Genomic DNA, 7,618 nt, shown 5'->3' with positions numbered 1-7,618 from the left:
CGATGGTCATTATGGCCAGTTATATTTTTGTTTCATCAGACCAGAAGACATTTCTCCAAAAAGCACGATCTTTGTCCCCATGTGCAGTTGCAAACCATAGTCTGGCTTTTTTATGGTGGTTTTGGAGCAGTGGCTTCTTCCTTGCTGAGCGGCCTTTCAGGTTATGTCGATGTAGGACTCGTTTTACTGTGGATATAGATACCTTTTTACCTGTTTCCTCCAGCATCTTCACACGGTTCTTTGCTGTTGTTATAGGATTGATTTGCACTTTTCCCACCAAAGTACGTTCATCTCTAGGAAACAGAACGCGTCTCCTTCCTGAGTGGTATGACAGGTGCGTGGTCCCATGATGTTTATACTTGCGTAATATTGTTGGTACAGATGAACGTGGTACCTTCAGTCGTTTGGAAATTGCTCCCAAGGATGAACCAGACTTGTGGAGGTCCCAAAAAAATGTTGAGGTCTTGGCTGATTTATTTTGATTTTCCCATGATGTCAAGCAAAAAGGCACTGAGTTTGAAGATAGGCCTTGAAATACATCCACAGGTACACCTCCAATTGACTCAAATGATGACAGTTAGCCTATCAGAAGCTTCTAAAGCCATGACATCATTTTCTGGAATTTTCCAAGCTGTTTTAAAGCACAGTCAGCTTAGTGTATGTAAACTTCTGACCCACTGGAATTGTGATACAGTGAATTATAAATGAAATAATCTGTCTGTAAGCAATTGTTGGAAAAATTACTTGTGTCATGCACAAAGGACTTGCCAAAACTATAGTTTATTAACAAGAAATTTGTGGAGTGGTTGAAAAAGTAGTTTTAATGACTAAGTGTATGTAAACTTCTGACTTCAACTGTAATGTATAGACACACCCTATGTTTGAATAAAATCAACTGTACTGTATGTAGGCTACTGAGCTTGTTATACCACACAAATTACTAAAGAGGGCGCCAGAGATCAATATAGACTAACCGGAAGAAAAAAACCTCCTCCTGCTCACTGAGGTTATGCTCCTGAAATTGCCATAGGTTGCACCAGCGGTCGTCAGCAAACTTTTCAATTTGGAGTGCCAAGTTATCGTACCATTAACCATGCCAGTTAAGATTTTCATGTGCACATTTTTGTGGAACAGTTTAATTTTGTGGAACAATTTAATTCATAAAGTCTTCATATCTCAAAACCAATGCCATGTGGTTAATCAAAATGATATCTAAATGAAAATGATACAAATCTAAAAGTATTGCCATTGCCAATGTGTACAAATAGCCTACATAAAGCCAACAAACAAAAACATTGCAAATAAATATCCTATAAATCACATTGGCGACGCATGGCCAGTCTGCAAGGAACTTGAAACATTCTAGCAGCTATTGCATTAATTTGGTCTGGCACGAAGCTCGTGCTAGCAAACCTGCAACATTATCACCAAACATTTGACCAGTCGACTAAATGTGGTCAGCCCTAGTCTGTAAGTCACATATGCACACGCATTCACCCATGAGATTGTGATCTTATGACCCCAATTGGAAAGCAATAAATGGAAGGACCCCAACAACAGGGTAGGAGCGGGATCACATTTTCCTCTTCTAGGCCTATCACGTAATTCAACATTTTTTAAATTGACACTACTCTTTTAGGTAACACTTTGACTTGACACCCAGCGTCACAACACCTGTTATGACACGGTCATAACCACGTCATAATATGTCATAACAGCTGACATAACGTGTCATAACCTGTTATAATATGGTCACTGTCATGAAACATCATTAGACCTGTTGTGACATATTGCGTTATTGTATGACTGGTTATGACACCTACATAAGAGTGTAAAAACCCACGAAACCTACAATGGTAGTTATTTTATGGCTGGTTATGACACCTACTGTACATAAGAGTCTCAAAACCCACAAAACCTACCACACAAAGCAAAACATTCCATTACACCATAGCCTATGTTTATGTTAAATTGTATATTTTTTTTATTGACCATATTAAATTATCATTATAATTGGGCACACATTGATGTCAGACATGCACCTACCCCAATGCTGATATGGTGCTGATGACTGGGAAGAATGCAGGGTCAGATTTCAGGAGCAGGACAAGACACCCTCTTTTTGAACTACATAAGGGCATGTACGTGATAGGCCTATCTGGCTTATATGATTATGATGGTCATAATGCTGCATGACAGTGTCATAAAGTGTATTTTCTTAGTCCAAGTAAAGTGACACAGGATGGTCATAATGCTTCATGACAGTGTCATGAAGTGTATTTTCTACAAGTTKAAAAAAATATGATGGAAAAAAACATGACTGTAAAGAATTGATTACAACAACAACAACAAATGATTTAAGAAACAAACTTTCAAATGAAAGGAAAATTCTTGGCAGGGAAAAACTATTTTGTATAAATGTGGGTTTTGACACTCTTATGTAGGTGTCATAACCAGCCATAAAATAACACAACACGTCACAACAGGTATATAGGGGTCATGACAGTGTTATATAATAATTATAATTCCCTTCTCTCTGAGTGCTATGTTCTTTGAAGCACCAATCATTCCCATGGCTCTCCATCACGTGATCGGGTCTTTCTCACAGGCTACAAGTGAAGCCAGACACATCGGGGATGCAACTGCGTGCGTCCTTATCCAATTCCGTTGTACATGTTGAAGATATTGGAAGAACTGTCCACATTTACTTTTTGTCAGCCAACAAGAACAGCAAAAGCAGTAGCTTTTTTTTTTTTGTATGTCAATCTACTATCCCCCATAGTACAAAAGTTGACCTATTATTTTCTGTGCGAGAAATAAATATTCCAAACATAGTTTGGGACTGAAAAATAATACATAAAATAATACAACCACTAGCATTAAAAAAAACTTTTTTACGCAATGAGGCTGATGCAACAGATCAGAACGTTTAGCTTAATAACTTAATAAATATAAGCGCATCAATGTGCACACGGCAGTAGGCTATAAACGCAAATGTTCCATTAGCGGGAAAACACCGTTATCAAAAGTGACTGCAAATGCAATTATGCAATTATGCATGTAATGATTTTATTATAAAGGTTCAATTCGCTCACAGTCAGGCTCTACACCCTTTGCAAAGCAGATTAATGTGCTTAATTTTAAGACGTTATTTGGCCACTTTAGTTGTGATACAAACATTATGAAAACATATAGGCCTATGGGCTAGGCTACATGAGGTGTGTGACTATGATTCGAAAAAGGTGCAAAAAAAGGAGTTGTTTCTTGCCTTTACGCTGGGCATCATTCACAAGTGATAATATATCATTCAAAAGTGACAGGCTAATATTGTCACCCATCAGACTATTCTTGATTTAATCTTGTCTTTACATATACTAAATAATGTATGTGTGAAATTTGTTTTGACTTAGAATGGACCATTATCGTGCACCTGTCTCGAAACAGGGGCAGGGGGAAAAATACATCTCATATATGCACTTAAATAACGAATGGAGGACACTTTCCCAGTGGTTCATTTCCATGCCAGCCAAGTAGGCTATAGTCCTGTTGTAAAGAGAAGCAATGTGCTTAATATTAGGAAAGTTGAGAAATAAATATAGTAGGCCTAGCCTATAGAATGCTGATGGGATCCTCTTCTTTTTAATAGAGGCCATCACTCTTGTTTTACGCAATTGCATAATCTATCGAAATGTTGCGCAACATGAGCTCATGGGCTCTCATGAAGTGTTTGATTAGATTTTTGATTAGATTTACATTGATGTCAGAGTAATTAGAAGGATAATAGAGTGCTGAGTACCAGGCAGTTAGTTTGGTAGGCTGCAAATGAACATCAGCATCAGAGCTTGGAGAAGCCTAATTACACTGACTAAACGGTCAAGTGGAATTTGACTACCTTCATGACTCGTGACAGCCGATGTGGCAGTAATACGATCACAGTAACAGCCCTAGTTATGTCAACTGTTATGACATGGTTATGACCAGTGTTATGAAACTGGGTGTCAAGTAAAGTGTTACCATATTTTGTTACCTTGAAAATAACCTTATCCCTCATACTACCAACATATTTTACATAGATTGATTACTTCAACTGAGGTAATCCAGAAGAAACTATTGGAAAAAGTAACAATCATAGCAAAATATGAACTTAATTCTTTCCCTTTTATCAAAACATCATTAACATATAAATAATATTATCTGAAATAACGAACAATTATCGGTCGGCATTTCAAAGATTTTACCTAAACTACCTGTTTCCATCACAGCTGTGACTGTGATTTTCTTTTTCCTGCATAACTTTACTCGCATAAAAACGGGGTTACTGGCACACTTTTATATATTTGTATGACTTATTGTCAATTATCAAGGACTTCACACTTCCCTAGCTACCCACACATTTTTTTATGAACTTCTGTAGCCTTCTGTTTTCTATCATTCAAACATTGCAGTGTAAATTGGCTGCTACAGCTCACACTAGTCCATAATCTTCAGGAAGGATTTCAGTCCCTCTTCAGGATAAGAGTTTAAGATGACATATCTGCTCTGACACACTACTATCCTAAATCTGGTAACATTTTACTTGAACCCTCCCACATGAGGGCTTTAAAACACTGGCATGACATAACCTTTGCAGAAAAATGCTTTCAAAGTATAGGGAGCGATAATTCTTTTTTTTACCACTACATCACTAAACAGTCAAACAGTCATGACATGGTGTGAGGATGTTCAGCGATTTTTTGGGGGCCTTGATCTAGAAAACGGGGATAATTAAAGTATTGTGTCATAATAGTGTATAGTCAGTTTTCATACGCTTCGGCAGCTGCCTGTTGATCAAAGTACAAACATTAACAGAAATGTGTCGACGTTGACGCTCTTATATGCCAAAAACATCAGAGAAGTCAGAATAATAGAGTTTGTATTGAAATAGATCTGGCTCATTCCGTAAGGGCTTATGTAATTCAACAGCATGATGGTTAAGGCCATGGAAAACATGTTTACTCTATGTTGAAGCTTCCATTGGCAGAGAGCCGGAAGATGTACAGAATGTCCTTAAAAACATCAACCCTAGAGCAGGAAAATAGGCCATCGACTATTCTGGCCTAGTGAACTTAGACATGACAAGGAATCTGGCAGGAAGTGAGCTGAGGGTTGCTGGTATTAAATCTTACGAGCCATCGGCTGCTGTTCTTCCCTTGAGCAACAACTGCTCGACGGGCACTATAGTATGACAGCCACCTGCTCCAACCTCTTCAACGTGTATGTGTGTCTTTCAGAAGGGTTGGGATAAAGCGTAAGACAGATTTCTGTTGGACCGTGTGTACAAATGGACAAATAAATCTTAATACCACAAATGAAAAGGTTATAAATGTTTGGAGTCCAAGCAAGGATACACTTGAACTAAGGCATTCATTTTTTTCCCCTGATATTCCAATAAAGGAAAGGTGATAGCATCTCCCATAAATGTCAGCAACATCAAGGTCTTTAATTCATGGTGCTCTTTCTATTTTAAGAAAGCTGACGACCTGTGGAGTTAGTCAAGCTTTTAGACGTTTATGGGAGATGCTATCACATTTCCTTTTTTGGAATATCAAGAATCTACAATGACTACCCAGATAAGCAGAGCCCCATACCAGAGAATCCTTTGGTACTAAGTAACGTCAAGTTTTGAAGTTTCCCACTGGGCACAGACATCAATTCAACGTTGCTATCAGGAATCAAAGTAAGACTCAGATGCAGACTGTCGAAATAACACTGTTTATTGTAGCAACAGGGGCAGGCAAAGACAGGTCAAGGCAGTCAGGGGTCGAAAATCCAGGGTAAGGCAAATGAACAGGACGGCAGCGGACTCAGGGTCAGGCAGGGTTCGGTAATCCAGAGGTGGAGCAAAGGTACAGGACGGCAGGCAGGCTCAGGGTCAGGGTCAGGCAGAGAGGTCAGGCGGGCGGGTACAGGGTCAGCACCGGCAAAGGTCAAAACCAGGAGAACTAGCAAAGAGAGGCTGGGAAACGATAGGCGCTGACAGGAAAGACGCTGGAACGAACAAGGCGAACTGGCAACAAACAGACAGAGAACACAGGTATAAATACACAGGGGATGATTGGGAAAATGGGCGACACCTGGAGGGGGGTGGAGACAAGCACAAGGACAGGTGAAACAGATCAGGGCGTGACAGTTGATTCAACGTAATTTCATTGAAATGACGTGGAAACAACGTTGATTCTACCAGTATGTGCCCAGTGGGTTACCTCATTCAGCAATGTCTACTCCAGTCACTGTCTTAGATTGATGACGATATGAGAAAAGTATTTTGGTCCCTAACCTATTCATGGGTTTCACGTCGCATCACTACATTGGTGAAAGTTCTATGACTGAAAGTTCTACTCAATGCGTTCTCAATTGGCGCTGATGAAGCTGTCATCTAAAGTGCTTCATAGTGACTTGGAAAAAACAAGGACATTTCTAAATGAGGCTAATCATTAGCAGGCAAAGCTTTTGTCATCATTGTGACGTCGTCACCTTCTGATTGTTGCCTGTAGTCCCACCGTTTATACAGAGACAAATTTGTTTCCTACTAATTATTTGCCTACTTAATCAATGTTATCGTATTTCCAAGACACCGCAGTGTAATTTAGACAAAATAGCCTCCATTTAGAATGAATAAACAAGTTTGAAAAGTTGGCCAGTCCTCAAGAAAACATTCATAAAAACGGCCTGACGCACTGGTGAATAACCCATGAATTAGCAGAATAGAGCCGACCACCGTTTCCTGAGTGTAAGCGTAGGCCAATTGCCTATTACTGTAACAAGGAAGCTGAGTCACTACATCTGTAGTTCTGACCTGTAAACAACCAAACTATGTGTGAATAATTGTGAATAATGTAGCAGAGTTTCTGGGAACGAGTCACATTGATTTAGTTGGCCAGTGTAGGACCTACAGTCCTTCCAAGGAATCCTCTAGTCTACCCCCTTTTCCTGTTTCACCTACTTCCTTTCCCCTTTCCCTTCCTTTCCTGTTTCACACTCACTGAGATTCATCCGAATGTCTTTGGTGTTGGCTCTGTCTCATGTTTAAAATTAGAAACCCTTTTCTGAATAGACAATAGATTTCTCGTCTAGCCGAAAATGGAAGACTAATTATAGACATGGGTGTTTGACTTCTCAGAATAAGCTTTATGCTTTTGTCATTTGGGCCACTGTGAGAAATAGCTGTCCTCTTCGATGTATTGTTATGATACTGAAATTACTATAACATTTTGGGATGGTTTTCCGGACATCCAGCCATTTAACCTAGTCCTGGACTAAAAAGCACTTTCAATGGAGATTCACTATTGAACATGCTTTTTAGATCAGGACTACGCTTAATATGCGTCTCGGAAACTGGCCCAAAGTGTTATAGTAATTTCAGTATCATAACAATTATTTATTGCAGTGGCAAACGTGTTCTAAGTACAACTTCAAACAGATGTTTTTTTGCTTGAGGGCTGGAAATAAACTCAAACCATGCAACACATTTAAATAAATGATTGTGTGGATTTGCAATTAACTTTATATTATGCTTGCTTAATATAATACGCTTGCTTATATTTGCTTCCTTCTTTCTAATCACACACGTGATGGTCAA

The sequence above is a fragment of the Salvelinus sp. IW2-2015 genome, linkage group LG32 (genome assembly GCF_002910315.2).
Source record: "Salvelinus sp. IW2-2015 linkage group LG32, ASM291031v2, whole genome shotgun sequence".
Taxonomy (NCBI): Eukaryota; Metazoa; Chordata; class Actinopteri; order Salmoniformes; family Salmonidae; genus Salvelinus; species Salvelinus sp. IW2-2015.
This window is presented reverse-complemented; position numbering follows the sequence as displayed.